We start from the raw sequence: 22,219 nt of genomic DNA on the forward strand, positions 1-22,219 counted from the left end.
GCTAATGAAGCTCCGCTAAAGCCTGTGTTGTCGAGGAGTGACGTGGGCGGCTCAACGCAAGCTTGGCTACAGTCGTCTGGACACTCTGGAGTCTGGCAATCAGGTACCCCGGGGATTCCAGAAGCAGGGCATTACAATAGTCAAGAGGACTTAAAATAATGCTCCTGACTACTGTGGTTCTTGCCTGGACAGGCAGCAACGGTAGAATTTTACGCAATCCTCAAATAAGAGTAAAACAAGCTCCTACTACTTTGTTAACGTTGGACTCCAAGTCCATTTTCTCATTAAAACTGACCCCCAGATTGCTTACAGAGCTTACTGGTGCCAGCAAGCCGTTTGTATTTGTTGGCCAGAAATCATTCGGCAATCCTCGAGAGATCTTTCCCACTTTGCAGTGTAAAATCTCTGTCTTTTCACTATTGAATTGAAGCGAGTTGCCCTTCAGCCATTTTGCCAATTTGGACATGCAGGCATGAAAGCTTTCCAATGAGTCTGCTTGGTTACTATCCAGGGACACAATGAGCTGGGTATCATCAGCTTAATTAATCACACTGATATTATACATTTTGATGATCCCCAGCAATGGTCGCAAGTACACATGAAACAAAATTGGGCTGATGGAAGACCCCTGTGGAACTCCATATTTGTTTTTTACAAATTGTGATTGGTACGGAGGGAGCGCTACTGCTTGCCACTTGTCAGATAGAAACGCATCCATCCTAGTGCCACACCTGTCACCCCTAGGGATTCCAGCCTTGTCAAAAGAATATCATGTTTGACCGTGTCGAATGCGGCGGACAGGTCAAGCACTACTAGAGTTTCTGATTGCCCCCTGTCCACCCGCATTCGGAGATTGTCCAAGACCGTAACCAAGGCTGTCTCTGTTCCATGACCCGGTCTAAACCCAAATTGCTCCTCAGCCAGTTTATTATTTGTCTCCAGAAAGAGAGACAGTGCTCTACTGACCAGATACTCAACGATCTTGGTCAGATAAGGTAAGAGGGAGATGGGCCTGTAGTTCTTGTAACATCCAGGGTCTAGTGTGGGTTTTTCCAGAAGTGGCGTGATAATGGCCTGCTTCCAACTGGACGGTACCAATCCATTGATGAGCGATTGGCAGCACATTTGATGCAGAATGGGGAACAGCTCTGATTCGAGGTATTTCATTAACTTATGGGGGATGGGTTCCAAAGGTGATCCAGATGCAATTCCCCGAGCCGTTCGGGTGAACTCCTCTTTCGAGGGTATCGGAAAGATATCCATGATGACCGTGGAGACTACCGGGCAGATGTCCTTGTCCCAGCTATAACAACTGTCACCCTTCATCTGGTCTGGCTGCCTAGGTGGGGTCATATCTTTCGGACCTTCCATGATCGTGTTGATTTTTTCTTGGAAGAAGAGATTCAGACCATCGCACAGCTCCTGCGTGGGTTTGATTTTACTGTTAATAGAGTCAGGGTGGGTCATGTCTCTCACAATCCTAAAGATATCCCTGGATTTATTGGCACTTTTGAGGATAGTAGAGGTGAAATATTCTGCTTTTGCAGTGGCTATTTCACTTTTGTATTTTATTAAAGTGTGCCTCCAGCTGGCTTTATCCCTTTCTCCATAGTTCTTCCTCCACTGTCTTTCAGCCATTTTGCAGGCCAGTTTCAGGTTCCTAAGGTTTTCCATGTACCAGGGGGCTGAGGGATTCCCTCTTTTTCTAATATATTTTAAAGGAACAAGTTGGTCAATATTCCTGGTGAGCTGCTCACAGAGAGCTGTATAGTTTTCTGTGACTTGTTTCTCAGGGTTAACCAGGGATCCTAGATCGAACAGAGGGCCCGTTTTTGCCTTTCTCAGAAATCCTTTCCAGTCTCTACCACGGAAAGTCCTTTCATGCCCCTTAGCGGGCGTCATTTGATTTAAGATTTGCATACTAAAATTAACCAGATGATGGACTGAACATCCCACTAACAGGGTTTTCCCCATGGCGATAAGGCCTTCCTCAGCAAATATCCTGTCTAAAATGTGCCCTTCCATGTGAGTCGGTTCAGACACCCATTGTCAGGCTCATGTTATCAAAAGACTGTGTAAGGTTGTTAAATGCTGTATCCAGCCTACCATTGGCCCACAGATTGAAATCCCCCAAGACCATAAATCTAGTATGGTTGAGGGCCATATTATTAATTACATTGATCAGCTCATGCTGTTGTTGCACGTTCATTACTCCCGGTGGTCTGTAACAGACCATACCCGTAAGGGGCTGTCCTGTCGGCTCTCTAACGGAAAAACCTTAGAGCTCCGCATCAGAGACATCATCAATGTCTAATGGGGAGCTATCCAGGGTTTCTTTGAAGATAATTCCAGTCCCACCTCCCCGACCCCTAGATCTAGGTTCATGAAAGGCTCTGTATCCCACTGGGCATGCCGAGTCAAGCTCCATCTCCAGCCCTTCCGCGGTCCAGATCTCCGTCATAAACAAAATGTCTAGACTATGCGTCTCTACCAACAGTTGTATTTCTGTGGAGTGCTTGGGGAGAGATCTTACATTGAGCAGACCACAGTTTAGAGCACCATGTCCCAGTGTGCCGGGCACCATCACAACCACGATGTCTAGCACCCGTTTACTTAGTCCATCATTATTTTGGGTATGGCTATATGAAAACCGAGTGGGTGACCGTAAGAGAGATATGCTCTGTGGGAGTGGCCATAGGCAATTAGTACAGAAGGCTACTAGACCTTCTCGGTAGTTGTCAGGTGACAGCCGGGGGCAATTTGCCTCTTCCCGCAAAGGGTTAAGGTCCAAAAGAAAAACTCTGGAGTAACATATCCTCCCTGGAGTAGGAGAGTCAGAGGGACTGGCCCTGAGCCCGGTCCGAGCTCGGACGGGCGCAGACGGGCTTGCCTTAAGCGCGCCGGCGGTGCGCCGGTGGCGCGGCCGGCAAGCCATCTGCCTTTAATCCCAATGCCCCCGGAAGTGATGCATTCAAGGGGAGGAGCTATGTCCCTCCACTCAATCGGTCAGCGAAGACCGTGGTGGACCAGGGACCCACTAAGCCCTAAAGTGCGATTGCAAGGTAGGAAATAATATTTACAAATGCCCTCAGTTAGCAGCAATGTTAAAAAAACCAGGTCTGCCCTCCGGCGCGTGTTTGCTGTCTCTGCGCGGCCGGCAGCCTTCCCCCTTTAACCCCAATACCCCCGGAAGTGATGCAGTCAAGTGGAGGAGCTATGTCCCTCCACTCAATCGGTCCGCGAATACCGTGGTGCACCGGGGACCCACTAAGCCCTAATGTGCTAGTGCGAGGTAGGAAACAATATTTAAAAATGCCCTCAGTTAGCAGCAATGTTAAAAAAAAAAAAACAGGTCTGCCCTCCGGCGCCCGTTTTCTCTCTCTGCGCCTTCCCCCTTTAACCCCAATGCACCCGGAAGTGATGCAGCCAAGGGGAGGAGCTATGTCCCTCCACTCAATCGGTCTGCGAAGACCGTGGTGGACCGGGGACACACTAAGCCCTAAAGTGCGAGTGCGAGTGCGAGGTAGGAAACAATATTTAAAAATGCCCTCTTTTAGCAGCAATGTTAAAAAACCAAACAGGTCTACCCTCTGGCGCGCGTTTGCTGTCTCTGCACGGCCGGCAGCCTTCCCACTTTAACCTCAATGCCCCCGGAAGTGATGCATTCAAGGGAAGGAGCTATGTCCCTCCACTCAATTGGTCCGCGAAGACCGTGGTTGACCGGGGACACACTAAGCCCTAAAGTGCGAGTGGGAGGTAGGAAACAATATTTAAAAATGCCCTCAGTTAGCAGCAATGTTAAAAAAAAAAACAGGTCTGCCCTCCGGCGCGCGTTTGCTGTCTCTGCGCTGCCGGCAGCCTTCCCCCTTTAAGCCCAATGCCCCCGGAAGAGATGCAGTCAAGGGGAGGAGCTATGTCCCTCCACTCAATCGGTCCGTGAAGACCGTGGTGGACCGGGGAGCCACTAAGCCCTAAAGTGCGAGTGCGAGGTAGAAAACATTATTTAAAAATGCCCTCAGTTAGCAGCAATGTTAAAAAAAAAACAGGTCTGCCCCCCGGCGCGCGTTTGCTATCTCTGCGTGGCCAGCAGCCTTCCCCCTTTAGCCCCAATGCCCCCGGAAGTGATGCAGTCAAGGGGAGGAGCTATGTCCCTCCACTTAATCGGTCCGCGAATACAGTGGTGGACCGGGGACCCACTAAGCTCTAAAGTGCGAGTGCGAGGTAGAAAACAATATTTAAAAATGCCCTCAGTTAGCAGGAATGTTAAAAAACCAAACAGGTCTGCCCTCCGGCACGCGTGTGCCTCAATGAGCACTGTCCGTACACAGGGAGGGACTGACTGACACATGTAGAAGGGGGTTGGGTCCCTTTTGACTGCTCCAGACATTGTGTCCGGGATAATTGCGGGCACACCTGTGCACCTACATGTCTTCAGCAATGTGACTCTTCTGTCCATGTAGATCAATGTTATGCATCATAACAGACTGTGTCCGCACAGATGTGTGTGAGTAGGTATGCAAAGTGACATTCTGTTGTCACATGTGATGGAGGACACAACTTCTGGCCTGCTCCCTAATTCGACATTTTTACACACAGACCTATTCAATACATGGAAGTGTGCCTACTTTGGGGGTTTACGAGTTTGTTGTCCAAGTGCAATAAGGCCACAGCTGGTTCACACTTGCACAGTCATCAAATTGGCCATGTGGTTCAGGGTCAAACATGCGCATTGATGTCATTTACCAGGGTGTACTACTTGTGCAATGTCCCCACATCCATCTAAACTTTCATACTGAAGTGAACATAGACATGATACATCTGTGTGAATTCAAATGTTTTATTCACATTCTGGGGAATGCTGGAGCTGGAGCTGTACATGGCCATGCCAAGCCCAAATTACATGGTTGCCCAGTGGTGGGCCAACCAGAGTTCTCTGAGGAATGAAAAGTGGAATGGAAGAGGGAGAGCGCAGTCCACAGCCGGACTGCTATGACTTTGGTAACCAGTGAAGATATGACAATCCATGTCGGGGTCCAGGTGAATGTCGCAGAGTGTTCCGGGGAACAGTGGAAGGTGTTGTCCCAGGGCATGATGCTGAGGGCTGAACGTGGCAGGGACAGGTCATATGGCTAGGATGGATGCTACTAGCTCCTTCATCACACAATCATTACCAACCACATCTTACTCCTCTGATACGTCTTCTGTGTCCTGTGTGTCAGGTGTGTGTGGTGGTGTCATGGCTGCATCTCACTGACACATCAGGGATCAGAGGTTTGTGTGTCACAGTTCCTGCTGCAGTTATCTGTGACAGGCTCAGTGGCAGCAATGGCAAGATGAGGAACTGCAAGGTATGGAAGATCCCAGCTATGTCACATTGGTGTTCAGCCGTGGCAGCCATACTTGTAGCCAGCATTGGCTCCATGGTCTCCATTGTCCTGCACATCTGTGCCAACTCTGTGCTATCATCGCTGGTGCCTGTCTGACTAGACAGTTCTTGTATCCGAGTAATGACCCTAGCGATGTCAGCCAAGATTGTTGGGGAGCATGTTACGGACAGTGGGTTTCCGTTAGGGACTGTAAGTGGTCCCTGATGCGACTCAGACACCCACACATGGCATCGAGTTTGGTTTCCATGACCTCAAACCCCACCCGCAGCTGATCAGCCATTTCCTCCTGCCAACTTAACACACGGTGTTGGAATTCCATGTATTGGTCGGGGGTCCTGTTGGACGGCCGTAGTGGTGTGTGTTTCCTGCTGTGTGGTCTGTGCAGGGGGTGTGGTCACCTCGAGGCAGCTAGGCTGCCCTGCTCCTGGGGGTGGGGTGTGGAGGCTGTCCATTAGCCATTGGAGGGTGTCTGAGCATATGGGCAGGTTGTCCTCTTCATCATCACTGATGAGATTTGTGGTCTGCTCTGCAGTAGGTGTTGATTAACCCTCTGTAATGTAAAAGGGAGATGCCGGTTAACTGAGTGTCCCATGTATGTTGACGCTTTGTAGATGTTTAAATACAGACTGCATGACAATGTACATTGTGACTGTTTTATGTGGAGCTGGCTATTTGATGGCGGACAGTGCAAATTTAGAGCACATGACGGATGTGTGGTCGTACTTGAACATTATCATCTCACAGTGTCATGCAATGCCAGATGTGAGTGGCCAGTTACTATGCACAAGCTAAACCTGTTGTGTCCTCTGTCCTGTGGTGTAGGTTTTGCACTTTGTGCCATATTGCCGTCAATTTTGATGTGCTGTGATTGCTATGTGTGTATGCTGCATTGTGGGAGAGTCGCACCTGCAGCTCAGATTTCGCGGAGCCTTATCCCTTTGAGGCGGTGTGCCTTTGACTTGTGTGCTTTTTGAGGGCTGAGATGTTTGCGACCTGGGTCATTTGTGCTCTTGGACAGGTTTTGTGGTCTAGTGCATTGTTTGTCTGGTGATGTGTTATTCATGTCATGGGTTGTAGGTGCACATAGATGTGTCAGAGTGTGACCTGTTCCTTCATGGATGTGATCCACACTGGGCCACCTCAATGTTGAATTGTGCTCCATGTCAAATATTGTGACTACTGCCATGCTATCGGTCATGCAGTGTCACTTGCATAGTCTGTGTGGCTCACGGAGCCGCTGCTTTTCTGGATTCAGCACATGCATTAGGGTGGGTTGTCGCATTGATGATATGGAGGGGGCCCATTTGTGCACATTGTGGACGGGGCACTTCTTGGTGTTTCTATGTGTGCTGCAGTGTGCCACGGGTATCAGGGATATGTTCCACTATCATTGTGCGTGTGCAGTGTGGTACTAATGTTGTTTGTGCATGTGTGCCATTATACCCACCTGCCCCTGACCCCCTAGTCCCTGGTGGTTACTCACCCTTTTGCTGTTGGCTCAGGTCATATTAAGCTGTTCCCAGACCACCAACTCCTTGCACCGTCTCCACACTGGTGACTGTGGCCATCATTTTGTCCAGTTTATCCGGCTCCTCCTGTGGTGCAGGACACCCACCTCCAGTCGCCTTTGCTGCCTTCCTGTTGGCGGCGAGTTTCTGTTTGGTCTGGCTTTGCACGTCATGCCAGCGCCTATTGACCTCCTCCATTATCCTCCTCGACACTCCGACTGCATTGACGTTGTTGACGAAGGACTGCCATATTTCTGCTTGTGTGGCCAATGACGCAGTGAAGGTGACAATGAGTTTTTGGTAGTGTTCTATCACCTCCATGACGATGATCAGGTCTGTCTGTGGACTGAACCCCGTCTTTCTCTTCTCCTTGCCCTTCCCCGAAAACGGGGTTCCTGGCTGGTCCTCCGTGGGGATTGTGGGGTACCAGTTGTCCTCCGCACTGGGTCAGGGTGCATCCATGGTATATTTCCCTGCATGATGTGTGGGAATTGCAGGCCTCTCACTGGTTGTAACTGATTTTTGTATCACGCTTTGGGGCATCGCAACATTTTGGGTGTCCGTGTTTTGCATTTTTTGTGCGTCGAATTGATTTTTACACGTCACGTGGTGCGTTGTCCTCCTGCTATCACATGATGCCGCTGGGTTGGGAATTGCATGTTAAGACTGTGTTATTTTGTCACGATAGACTGCGATATGCAAAGGTGTGTTAAACTAAATTTGCGATGTTCATCACACGTTCTTTAGAAAATCCCCCATTGTGTCATGAGATGTCCATGTAGTTGTCTATGCATATGTTTCTTGTTTAATTTTTCAAGTTTCTCAATTTTTTTGGGCTCAAAACATTTTTGATAAGGTTCAGGACTGAACCCAGGAATGTAGAGCATCTTCATTTTTCAATGTATCCAGCAGAACCAACGCATCTCTGCAGCTCCATGGCACAAACCGGAAGAGAACCACTTCTGATGTGAGGGTTCTCCTGACGCAAAGGCATCCACATTGACCCCACAGCTGCATCGGAACCTCTGCCCATGCAAAACTTTCCTGACGCAGGCCCTTGCATCTCTCATAGACACCACCTCGATGACGATGCATACTGTCGCATCATTGCTTCGCAGCTCTTCTGAACTGATGCATCATTTCACCTGCGTGATGCACCCTTAATGCCGGATTTGCATCACAAGCACTCATCAACAGGATCCTCAACAATGATACAGGACCTCCTTTCGCAGTTTCACCACTCATTGGAACCGATGCATCACCTCGGCTGCATGACGCATCCTCGGCACAGGACGTCGCAACACTTAGCAAACCTGGTTCTAAGAAACTTTTGTTCAGCGGGCCTGACTGGGTTGCTGTACACAGCCCGTTCTCCATGGCAGTTGGCCTAAACATGTGACTTTGTCCCAGGGCCGACTTTAGTGCTGGTGGCACCCTGTGCGACATTGTTGGTGTCCCCTAATAACCACCTCCGTTACGGATTCCCTCTCTACCAGCCTTTAACAGTGCCCCCCAAGTCTCCATAACCACTCTCTCTCAGACGCATTTAGTTTGTTTTATAGCGCTGTTGCCACTCATACTAGTGTAGGGTGTCGGCACACTTTACATCACACACACTACACAGAGACAAACAATTATAGGTGTGTAGATTATTGTATAGGAAATGTTACATAAGAAAGATGACTAGAAGGTACAGATGTCATGTCATCCATTCTGGTAGACAATATAGTCTAATAGTGCTTGGTCTGGAGAAGCACAACTTCTGAATTTGAAAATTAATACCATGATTGTGGGCTCTTCTTAATAATCAGAATTGATTTCTATCCAAATGAACCCTTTTTCCAACGTTAGGATAATGAAAGACGGGATAAAATTGTAATGCTCTCTTCTATGCCTTTCTGTTTTTATGCTGCTCTTTGGTGACAGTTAATAGCTCACTGTTCTATGTCAGGATTATAATTTATAATCTGTAAGTCACAAAAGGATCTCTCCAGAAAAAAACAGTAACCCACTGACCTATCTGTCTTATATGTGCTTTGTGATCTGAATGGTATATGTTGAATGAAAGAATGAATGAATGAATGAATGAAAGGAGTTTTATAAAGCGCGAACAGCTGCCCTGAAGCGTCCAGGCGCTAATGAGTAGAAGAAACTTCTGCTGGGGTGGATCGCTGGTGAGGGTGAGTTATTAGAGTCCTATCTGTTGAAAAGGAAGGTTTTCAGTTGTTTGCGAAAAGTAAGAAGGTTGGGGTTGGACCTTAGATGAAGGGGGAGAGAGTTCCATAGCCTTGATGCATTATAGGAAAAGCAGCGGCCTCCTGCTTTGCTCTTTGCAGCAGGCATATTAACCCTCTGCGCTACCTTACTACGAGTCAAAACTTCCACTAGACAAACCTCCATTCTCTCTCTAAGAAGAACATTGATCACTGGAGTTATCTTGACATTTATCTTATTGCCTGTAAATTTCTAGAGGCCAGGAATGTGGCAGGAGGTGCTTTTAAAACCACACAATACTTCTAAACACGACACACAACCCGAACACAACGCCTGGTGCAGTTGCACCGCCCTAGAGCCAGCTATGCTTTGCCCTAGTTCAGTGCGACCAGATATCCACAGTTGGTGCTTTGTTTCACTGAACAGTTTAAAAATGAATATCTCCAGTTCTACTAACTAGATTTTTTTTTGGTTTTTTCTTGTTTTATTAATTAAAAATTACTTTACTTTTCTAATCTGGTGTAGGATCCTTTTTGTGTGCTGGTGCCACTTTATTATTGTTTGAAGTGTTGCCCAAATATGGTAAACATTGCCTCTAAGTTAAGACTGACTGCTCTGTGCCAAGCTACCAGAGTGTTGCACAAAGGATCATTTAGGGTTTACTTGTTCCTCACCCTGAAAAGGATTGTGGTTGCTGATTGGCTATGTTGAACAATGCAGGATACAACCTACATGAAGTGTGCAATAATATATTCCTTAAATGAATAACGACTGTAATGAATTTGTCAAATAATAACTTCTCAACCCTTATTGATTGTGTCTTAACACATTATTTTATCATATCAATCTTCATCCAAATTGCAGATCAGCCAATTACATCATTGTCACATTTGATCGTGTATATATTCACAAACATATATTGATTTTCGCTTTCTAGTAGCTGTATAACTCAATACACATATCTTCAAATACAGATGTAATTTAAAATTAGAATCAAAACATTTCATTGCCACTTCAATTTCAAGCAGTCCGGAGCCCAATGCATTTCGGGAATGGGTTTTCCCTTCATCAGGGGCGATGGCCTGTACTTATTATCCAATGCAAGTCTTTGAAGTGGTCTATTACGACAGTCTTCTTTGCTAGATCGCAACTACCTCAAGGGGAACAAAGGAGGGCTCGACCAAACCGTTGACGTTATGTATATGTGGAGTTTCTAATAATGTGCTCTTCCAACATCTCAACGACCTTTCCGGGCAGCAATTCCAACGTGACACTGCCAGCTGTCTAACTGTCCTGATCGGTAAATGCAACGCTGGTCTAATGGCCTGTTAAGATTATTCCACGTGTCAACGATGCGTCCATATGTTCAACAGCCTCCTGCAGAAGAACTATGCTGCTTGACTAGGGTCACACCCTGATCATCCAACGACCCCATTTCCTGCTGTCCATATTTGGTGCATATATATTCATCAGTACACTATCTTTACCTTCTATGCTGCCTCCCACAACTATATAATGCCACTCGTTATCTATGTTAGCCATCTAAGGCTGGAATGGGATGTTGAGTCTGGTCCAAATCAAGGCCCCATTCACAAAGGCAGAATAGGATGTATAGTACATCAACCCCTCCATCTCTTTTGCAGAGCCTGGCCCTCAGTTTGTGAGAGATGTGACTCCAGGAGGAATGACATGTATGCCCCAGATTTTTCACCTGCATGTTGTACATCTTTCTGGGGAAATTAGGAAACTTTACATACCACAGTAATACCTTCAAGTGGCTTCCTTGAGTAGGCTCGCCATCCATAAACTATACTGTAAAATGGATGGGGATGGTGCCCAATATGCCCTCTTGCTCTCCATGCCATACCTTCACACACATTCTGATCATGAGCACTCTTTTACAGCAGAAACAGTCTGCAACAATTATAACAGTTGAAATATATTCAGAAACACCTAACAATGCCCTCCAAAGACTGGTGGATTCAGCCTGTCCAAACTTTGAATGAACAGTTCTGTGTTGCAGATGATGCCTGAATGGACACCTGCTATCTGGTGCGAAAGGGGAGGCGGAAAGGAGTGCCAGATAGCGAGGCAGTGAAAAGAGGAACTCGCTATCCAACCATTGCCTCTCCCGCCCCGCAGGGCAGCCGAATGGGATTTATTCAAAGCAATACAAAGGATATGAGAGCACTTGTACCCCAAATCAGGGCAGAAGGAGCAGTAGCAACAACTCAGATGATCGTATCAGATGTGCCAGAGGTAACAACAGTGGCTGTATCATTGTCATCAGATTGCCAATTTCAATCAGCTCCTGAAGCAGAGTGATCACTGGAGGCAGTTGCCATTTTCAAGATAACCATGGTACCTCCTAAAGATGCAGCTGCAACAATCGCCCCCTTCCTTCCAGTCCACATCTGCTGGTGGATGGCTGCGACCCCAACACATCTCCATGCTTGCTATATGTTCTGGTTTTGCAACTTATAAAGGTCTGTTGAAACTTCTGCTGTTGTCTCTCCTGCATCATATCTATCTAGTGAAGCCACTTTCAGTTCTCCTTCGGGGTAGAGAAGAATTCGGATTTACCGTCCATCTATACTTGCAGCTTTGCAGGAAAAAGCAGAGCATTGTAAACACCCAGAGTATGCATGTGCACTGCCTCAGTGATATCTGATCAAACTGATACCCTCAAGTTTTCAACAGTGTAAGGGTAGTGGATGCACACCTGCTACAAGGATGTAGCTACCCTCACTATAATACTGTAGTCGGACTATTACCAGTCTCGACTGTGACCCAGGCCTAGGAGGATGTGATGGCACCCTATCACCTTCCCCAGCAGCCACTCCTCAAGTGTAACTTTCTGCTGCAGCCATTCCTAAAGTTATGAGATCACAGAGGTTCCTTCCACCTATCAGGCACACTCACTATACTAGGATTATTCCTCTGGACCAACCCCTCCTGGTATTCAACTCTAGCCCCCTGCACTCACATCTGATTACCTCTGTCAGAAAACTGTCTTGTAAGACCTCTGTAAGCGGAGTAATTTCTGACTCAGACTTTTCCACTTTTGAGCACACATTCTTTCATTTTCTTGTGGTCTTCATTGAAGAGACAGAAGTGAACAGTCAAAGTATCAATCTTGCTTTCAAATATGTTGCGATTGGAGCTCCTGAGGTTGGGTGGCAACCCCCTTGGACATGGTTTTGTATGAATTAGGAACAGCAAATTGGACTCTTCCTTTTGCCTTTTATGTTCTACTCATTGTGAACTTTAATCTCCTCAGTTCATCATTCGTAAAGCTGCTCACCTCCAATAAAGGACCACGCAAGGTACCAGACACATCAACACCCAGCAGGTGGGTCATTTGTGATCCCAGTATGTAGGCCCTCCCCAAATGTACAGAGTGAGCTTACCTTACGAATCAGGCCCTTAGTGCCTCCTTTTTGTAGCGCCTCTCATTGTGTCATCAAAATGACCCTTGATGCCTTGATGACGAGTGCACTCCGCACAGGTGCTGCAGGGGCAGCAATCACAAATCGACAGTTTTGGCCCTCCTAATTCTGCAAAGTGTCGCCCAAGGCCTTTAGGGAATTCAAAGTTAAAGCTGCACATTATACACCTAGGGCACGGCACTAGGGTTATCTCCACCGAAACCCCCCTCATGCTGGTACCAGCGTCCACTACACTGGGTGCTCAAGCTACCACTTGGACACCAGCTTACCTCCATCAATTCCATCATATGTAGGATATTCCTCTCCCAAAGGCCGCCACATCAACAAAAGCCAGGCCTGTCCCGTCAACTTCACAGAGGAATGACTGACCGAGAGGCAGTCTGCCCTCCTGGCCCAGCTTCAGTACACAATACAGGAGCCCGTTACTCCAAGATCACCCACAGTGGCAGCTGATACGGTGTGAGGAAGGCGAGGCAGGGGGAGGGGAAAGGAGTTTATTGCGAGGTGAGTTAAACATTTTTTTTTATTCACTTACCTTATCTCACCACGTCTCTCCTCTGTCCCTCCCACGTCGTGTCTCTTCCTGGAATCACCCTGGCTTACCACTGCCAATCACAATGCTGCAATGTAGAGTTGTGGTTGGTAAGCACCCAGGCTCCCCTGAGTCAATCAAAACGCTGCAATGCAGCATTGTGATTGGTCTAAGCGCTGTGGTTTGGTGCTCTTACAGGGGCTGGGGGTCTGGACATGGTCTCCATTCAGGCTGTAATGCAGCCTTGGTGGAGAACATGCAAAGTGTGCATGATGCTTTGGCCAGTTCGAGACGGTGGGCCAAAGGATCATGGTCACTTTAGAGTGCAGTAATCACTTCTTCTCCCCGACCTCAGGGGAGCCAGGCCCACCCCACCTGTGACGATACTGAAAATAAAATGATAATAACTTCAGTAATTATCATTTTCCTTTTTCTTTTACACTGCTCTATGAGCAGTGGAGCGATGCTCCTCTGCCTTAGCAGAGTAACCGCCACTAATCACCCACCATGGCCCTTCACCTTCATAGGAGGATCGTCAGTCTTAGTGCTTCGCACCCGGGGTGCACCTCCACGAACACCGTCTGTGCAGGAGCAAAGTGCAGAGCAGAGCCTGCAAGCTCTCATGGACATTGAGCCTGCCCCGAGTAGATTGCCATCTTGTTTCCTTCCTTTGGAGTACGGAACAGGACGTTCCCAGGTAGCAGACCCTCTTGGATAACCGCACAAGCCAAAGCTGAATCGCTTGGTCAACCATACAGGAGCCGAGCACAACTTCAGCCCACTTCTTGGTCTGAGGGGCATATGTAGGTAAATTTTATTTTGCGATTATCAAATTGCGATTTTTTGGGAATCGCAATTAGGGAATCGCAAAACGAAATGTAGGTAGAATAAGCAATTTTTTTTGCGAATCATAATTATTCCTTCTTTGCGAATCGCAAATAGAGATTCGCAAATAAGGAATACCTTCTCATTTATTCCTATGGGCTAGAAGGCATGAATGAAGACATAGAAGGAATGAATTTGAAGACATTCTCAATTTACGATTCTCAATTAGAGAATTGCAAATTGAGAATGGAATTTCAGGGTTGCAAGGGTGTCAATAGGACACCCTGTGGCACCCCTGAAATTAACATGTGTGCACATGTGGCCCACATACATGCCCTGAGGGCATGTATGTGACCCACATGGCACTTTGAAAAATGCCAAAAAGTGCATTTTTCAAAGAAATCGCAATTTACCACCAACCTGAAGTTGGTGGTATTTTGCGATTCCTTAAGCCACAATTCGCACAATTTGGGGGCTTCCTACATTGCATTTAAGGAATCGCAATTTGCGATTCCTTAAATGCAATTGCAAAATAAGGAATCGCACATTTTGCGATTCCTTATTTTGCATGTGGGTTTTTTGTGTGCTACATAGCGCACTGCCCTAATTGCGATCGCAAATGGGCTACCTAAATATGGCCCTAAAACACTAGGATTAGCGATTTATCAACAGGGTACCCAGGGAGCCAAGATCAGAGGCTCCTCATGCTATGGCAGTCAGGCTCCATCCCCATCACCACAAAGGAAATAATGTTAAATAAATACAATTACTGTGACTTTTAAAATAGATGTTTAATGTAATGCTAAAAAATAATAACTAATTAATATATAACTACTTTATTATTTTAAAACATGATAAACATAATTTAAAAATGCAACTAAACCTTTAAAATATTGTAGAAAAACTCAAATTAATTAAAATTAATTATGCACATAACTTTAACAACTTTTAATAAAATATATTACATAGCAAATAAAAAGAAAAATGTTACAGTGGGTGGATTCTTTAAAAATAATTCTTTAAGCAAAATGGTTTTTAAATTAAATAAATATTTCTAAATGTATTATTTAATAAAAATTTAATTTCGAAATGTATTCTGCCATTTTGTTTCATTAGTCCTAGGTTTCTAATAAATATTTGAACAATTTTATGAATAGTAAACTTAATAGAGTCCTCCACCACAGTAGTGGTAATCTCCACCTAGGTGTGTAAAGTTACTGGTAGAAACTTTACACTTATACATTCAATCTTGGATGTCTGCACCCCTAAATTGAGGGGCGGAGACATGTAAATCAGCACTTAGATCTAAATCTACACTCAAAAGTGGTGAATAGCATAAAGGTCTAGAACTACACCTAGGTATATTAATAAATGTTAGACCTGTCAGCTTTAGAGTGGTCTTCCCCTAAACATTTTGCCTTCCTCCGCCATTTACTGACCTCATTTTTGATGGCTTTAGAAATCTGTGCACTTTACCACTGCTAACCAGTGCCAAAGTACTTACGCTCTCTTCTCTAAATATGGTAGCATTGGCGTATACCCAAATCAAATATTTAATTTACTTATAAGTCACTATTAAAGTGGCATGACATGTGCCTATGGCATGTAAATGAAATGCTACTAGTGGGCCTGCAGCACTGATTGTGCCTCTCACTTAAGTAGCCCTTTAAACATGTCTCAGTTCTGCCATTGCAGCCTGTGTGTGAGCAGTTTTAAACTTCCATTCCGATCTGACAAAATAAACTTTTTGTCAGAACTACACCTTTCTTTTATGATCCATATATGTCAACCCTAGGGTAGACCCTGGACAGCCCAATGGCAGGTTGCAGTTTATTTAAAAAGTTAGACATGTACTTTTAAGTTTTACATCTCCCACCAGCAAAAAACTCTTAAATGTGTCTTTAACTACTGCAAGTTCTTTAACATTGGAGTTGCCTTATTACATGTTTTAGGGTTATTTTCCAAATGGGAATAGAGAACCAGTTCATGTTTGGTATCTTTGGAATAGCAGAAAATCCTAACTTATGGTGAAGTCGGATTTTAAATTACAATTTTGAAAATACCACTTTTAGAAAGTTTGCATTTTCCAGCCGTAGCCATTTAGTGCCTGTAGCCTGTATGTGGTCACATGACAGGGTGTAGCTGACAGATGGGCTTTGTGTATCACTTGTAGATAACCGAACACAATAGGTGTTCCTGGATGGTCCATCGCTGGCAGGATGGGGGGGAGAAGCTGAGCACGGACCCACTTGCACCTTAATATGCTGTGTCCTGTATCCACTCAATGGGCGGCGTACCGTGTGTAGTTAGTCTGGGGCAAGGGCAGGGGAGGTGGGATACCTTCATAAGGAAACCTTTAGAAGCTTTGTCATCACTTCAAAGGCACAACAGAGTAAAAATACAGTACCTCAGACACCAACCCTTCAGTACACTTCTGGACCTGTGGACACTCTGCCAGGAAGAAGGACTGCTGTGCTGCTTCAGGGGCTGCCACTCTGTTGAACTCCTGTGCTAAAGGAACTGCTTGCCCTGCTATGCTGACCTGCTACCCACTTGCCTGGGGAGGAACAGCTGGACCTACAACTTCATCTTGAACCCAGGACACCAGAATGACTACAAAGAATAGTCTGCTGGGCTCCTGGTCTGAGCCTCAGGGACTTTACAGGCTCCCCAAACAGCTCTTGGACCCAGCTGTAGCGAGTTCTTGACTCCCAAGTGGTGCCTCTCAGGGGGAAACAGCGTTTACAATGCTGTAAACACAACACAGTAACTTTACAACGTGGTTGTTAAAATGACTGTGATGGAGCGAGGTTCAGAATGACATTTTCTTCTGACTCGCAAAGTTAAACTTCCATAATAATATAACCGTATTAATTGATTTGTGATGAGTAATTAACCAACCTAGTTTAAAAATGCAAATACACAAACACGAGGGACTAATTCATGTGCTCTATGTTGCAAAAGCAAGTGCGTTGAAAATAATAAACTAACCTTGTCTATTGTCTTTGTCAGTATTAAATGCGGCTGTTTAACTAATGGCATGTGCTTATTTTGTGTGCTTATGTTATGTCTTTACGTCTTTATGTGGCATAAGCTTGTGGAGTTTCCTGCGGCCTATAAGAAGAAGGTTGATATGTAACGCAGCTTTGTGTGCTCAGCTAGGTAACATAAATTAATGGGTTAATAATTAGTACAGGGGGTGGGTAACAGAATGGGTCTCAATTCTCTAATTAATTGATGTCTTGTGTTTGTTTAAATAATAGTTTTCGAGTGAGGCCTAAAAGAGTAAACTGAAAAGATGGCGTTGTCAAGTCCTGTCCAGAGAGAGCAAGAGCCCTGCATGGAAACTTTTATCACGTTGAAAAATATTTGCAAGCTCAAATGAAATTTGTTTTACGTGCTCTTTGTGTAACTGATTCAAGGACAGGAAGCGGCAAAGTTTGCCAAGCCAAGGAAGTCATGTACTGTGGCTCTAATGAAAGTTTCTTTTTAAGGAAGCTGCGTGACTTCAGAATAGGAGACAATGGACACTAAGAACAGCCCAATCTAGGCTTGGAGAAAGGTGATGACACCATATGAGCTGACACCAGTCAGCCAATGAGGACACTGGATGGCAGAGAAAATTATACATTTTAGTGAGATTAACTAGACAGAAAAGGTAAAAAACCTGACCTCATGGACGGGAGGGCGGCTTCTCGCTTTCAGATTCCTGAAGGGAGTGTCGTGCTGTTGGACGTCTGGCACACGTAAGGATAATAGGCTTAAATGATTTTCCCTTTCAGGTGAAGTAAAGAATAGTTAGTGAAATAGCTTGAGGGAATGGAAACTGTCATATTACTAATTCATGCTTACTGATTTGCTTTAATGATGTCAGTCTAATAAATCATATACCTTGAAATGATGCTTAAATTGCTAATAAAAAAGATTTCTTATTAAAATGCTCTTTCTTGAATAATATAGTTAATAAATTAGATTTGTGATTGACAAGCTGGTCTTGTTTAGTCATGGTCTAGTTACCATTAGCTGATCCATTTGCCTAAGTGACTTAATTATATGATAAATGTTTGAAAAACCATGGTAAGAAAAGATATTATGCAGATGTATATAAATATGTAAATAGTTTGCGAATAGTTTTGAATAATTAGGTCACATGATTCAGTTGCCCAAAAATTGTCTCGTTGGTTTATGGGCCTTGTGAGTGATTTATGATTAATGGTGAGTATCATGGTGTTGGGTAGCGTTGTTGAGACAGTTTTTCTATAGGGGCGCTGGATCAATTCCTTGGTAGCAGAGTTTGGTTGTTATGGTAACTGTCATGTAACATGGTAATTACATAGGATCGATGTTTAACATATGTTGAGTTTTTTCAGTTGTTATATGTAGTCGAAAGGTTTTTTCCAGCAGTGTGAAAATTCCTAGTTGTGCCGGCAATAGTAGTGTAACAGGTGAAGTTACACAGTGCATTTGTTCTGTTTCAAAATAGTGGTATTATCATATATCACTAGTGTTGTGGTCGTACAGCACAAGTTTAGGGATTCTAGGTGTGCAAGGTAGAATGTATAGTGAGGATTGTCTACGAAATTGTAGCTTCTGAGTATAGGGACTTTGAGCCTGTTTTAAAACTCACTGTGAAAAGAGTAGTAGAATTTATCCAAGCTTGAGTGAAGGGTAAGGAAGCGTTGTCTATCTTACTGGCGTATGAGGTTTTCTGGTGTGGGTTAAAGTCCTACCAAGATTCATGTATGCATGATTAGGGATTTTTCCGTTTGAATGTACGTAAAAGATTCTGTAATATTCGATTGAGTCTAACTTTGAATTGTCACTATATGTGCATTCGGAGAGAAATGAGTTCATTATTACTTGTCAGAAGGGTAGAGTAGCCTTACTTTATTGGCGAAACGAAATATTCTGTGAAAATAGCGTTGTCACGCAAAAAGAATACTTGAGTGACTGTAAAAGCTATCACTGTAATTAGCGAAACGGACAAATGGTTTGTTTTTCTGGAGTTACAAACTGAATTCCATTTAAAAGTTTTGTTAAAATGGCATTGTGAAAATATTTTGTGAAGGAGGGGTGAGCTCAAGGAGCGAGAGAAGTGAAGCTGCAGAGGCAGTGTACGTCACAGGTTCCGCGCTGTGATTGGCTAATATACGTCACAGTAAGCGCACTGATTCGTTCACGTGACTAAGATGAGCTGACAGTGGGTTGGTTTATCCTGAAAGCAGTATTTCTATTGGTTGAGCAAGGTGGTGAAGTAGCTTAACCTGATTGATTTGTTAGTGAGTTTCGTGCATGGATTGGCTGGTGTGGCGGAATACCAACTTCCTTGTTACGATCTTTACTGAAGCAAGAGAAACAGTTTTAAAATATGGATTATTATTATATTAAAGAGAAAAAGAAGCTTTCATGGTTTCAGAAATTGAAAAATAAGTTGAAACCTGACAAGAAAATTAAAACGCGTGGTGGAAGATTACTTCATAAGTACAAAACACCTGCAGCTTATATGCAAGGTGAATATGGTTATCATACTTGCCTTTGGATGGAGAATTGGATGGATTATACCAAAAATGACGGTGTTTTAGCATGGCCGGAAGATGGATCGTTTAATATTAAAGTTATGAAAAACTTAAGAGACAAAATGATGACTCTTGATCCAAGGCCTAGACCTACACAATTTGAGGCTTTAGCTGAGAGGGAGGATGAGATGTTTGAATTGGAACGAGAGAATAAAGGCATAACAAGAGGTACCAGATTGGACATAAATAGGGAAACTCATGAGGATAGAATGCGTCGATGGAGACGTGGTGCATGTGATGGTCTGTATCCAGCAAGATTTGGTGTGGCAACTAGTCAAAACAATGCCCAAAAGAAAAATAATAATGCTGAAGAAAGTGAATTAGAAGATCCAGTTTTAGAAGAAATTTATATTACAAAACAGAAACAGACTCCTTATCAACCAGCTTGTACATGGACTTCCCCGATGGTTCCTCCAGGAACTACTCCAAGTGCTCCTCCTAGAGAAATTATTGATGAGGCATCACCCAGATTATATCCAAATAATGCAAAAACTCCTGAAAGAGTAGAAACAAGATCTAGTTCCAGTATATCTGTTGAAAATAGAAATTATGCTGAAACCCCAGTTCGTAGGAATGAAACTCCAAGAAATGTAATGAGAACAGAAGGTTGTGGGGAAATGCCAAATACTTCAGAATATTTCCGTACAAAAGATGAATTATTACAGCAGTTAACTAAAAGCATGGAAGCAGTAACAGTACCAGTAACGATTGGGCCTGTTCAACCAGTATTTGATCAAAGAGAAACTAGACACTCAGCTTTGACTATTCCATTAAATGCAGAAATTCAGAAAGTGGCTAAAAAAATTTGTTCAGATTTATCAGAAATACACAAAGAAAAAACAATGATGCCTGACTTAACATTTAATCAAGGTTCACCATGTAAAATTCCAGTTGGTGCAGAATCTGATCCTGCAACTCTGGAAAAGAGCATTAATAAAATAGATTTAACGCATTCTTCACAAAGTTCAGAATTAAAATTACTTGATGTTGCAAAACTAAAAGCAGATTTGGAGGAATTCATTATTGGCACAATTGGACCTGACAGTTTGAAGCTATATCAGGATGATGAATTATTGTTTACTTGAAAAAGCATACAATGGAAAACGAAAACCAAGTATGATCAATTAGAAGAAATGGCTGCTGAATTAGAAATAGATTTAAGCCGGCAGAAAAATTTGCAGAAACATTACAGAGTGGATTTCTCTGAAAAAGACATTGAGAACATGAATACCACAGGAAGAATTATTCACATAAAAGATTTAATTGTGTTTCTAAAAAGATTAGGTGAATTAAGTAAGTGGAGAGTAAAATGGACAAAGAAAAGAGAGGAAGAAAGACGAGAAAGAGGTGAGGTAGCAAATGAGTTTCCAATGAGAGAAATAGTTGGTGGTGGATATGTGCATGTTCCCTGGTCAAGACAGGACATTTTACTGTTTACAAATGATTTTCCTCGGTGAGAGAAATACCTGTGGAGTGGTATCGACAGGTAGACAGGTTTGTTAAGGTTTCAAAAGTTCTGTGGATTGATCTTGATGGATTCTTTGACATTGTTGTCCCATCGGATCTTAGGACAGAATATAAAATTTCTATAGATTGGCCCAAAGAAGAACCTGCTCGAGATAAGGTAACAGGTGCTCCTTCAGCAGATGTTAGCAATCTGTATGATAAAGTAATTTTCTGGTTGAAAAACAAGATTCCCCTGAAAGAAGTTGATTGGGTAAAAATAGATAGAACAAATCAAGAGCCAAAAGAATCAGTACATTCATTTTATGAAAGATTACTGCTGGTATTTAAACAATACAGTGGTTATGAAAAATTAAGTGAGAAGGACATGGGCCACTTTATTTATAGGTTTGTTTATGGCTTAAGACCCTAAATTGGTGAAATGATAAGAAATGGAATAGTTGGCTGGCAATCACTTTCAGGACATTTTGAGAAAAGCAAAATATTGTAGTGATGAAATAGATGCAAAACAAAAGAAGCTTAAGGAGAAAGCTATGTGGGCACAGGTGAAGGTAGCTGAACAGCAGATAGCAACCCTAGAAAACAAAAATGTTTATCAGAATCAGGGAACATTTAAAAGTAATAAGCCTAGAATGATGGGAAATATTGAAGAGTTAAAGCAGAAACTCCCATGTTTTAACTGCGGCGAAATTGGACACTGGAAGCGTGAATGTAAAAATCCGCCCAGAAATTAAAAAAATGCATCATTAAATCCACAGATGCAAAATGAGATAAATCTGCAGCAACAGCTACAGCGACAGGTAGTGAATCAGCAGAGTCAGATTCCACAACCGCCACTTCCAAATTGTGTAAATGTGCAGAGATACAATACAGAAACAGGATTCTGCGGAGGTGAACAGGTAAACAGATCACCAAGAGTGAATGTGTCAAATGTTTCTCAACAGTATTTAATGAATGAAAATGGAGGGAGTTATTCAGACGATTACTTATGACGGTGCCTGAGAGAGGAGAAGAGTATGTGCTTGGAGCCACTCTTGAGGTAGATCAGGCTGGTCCATTTGTAAATGGTAAAATGAATGATGTAGAAATCACTTTTCTAGTGGACACTGGTGCTACCCGTTCTACTGTTAGATCAGTGGAAATAGAAAACCTGCCTCTCTCGGGAGAACAAATTCAAGTAGTAGGTGTAGCTAATCAACAAATCAAAACAGATTTAACAGTACCAGTTAAAGTTGAAATTGGCAAATTTAAAGACAAGCATAGA

Source organism: Lissotriton helveticus, chromosome 1_1 (assembly GCF_964261635.1).
Source record: "Lissotriton helveticus chromosome 1_1, aLisHel1.1, whole genome shotgun sequence".
NCBI lineage: Eukaryota > Metazoa > Chordata > Amphibia > Caudata > Salamandridae > Lissotriton > Lissotriton helveticus.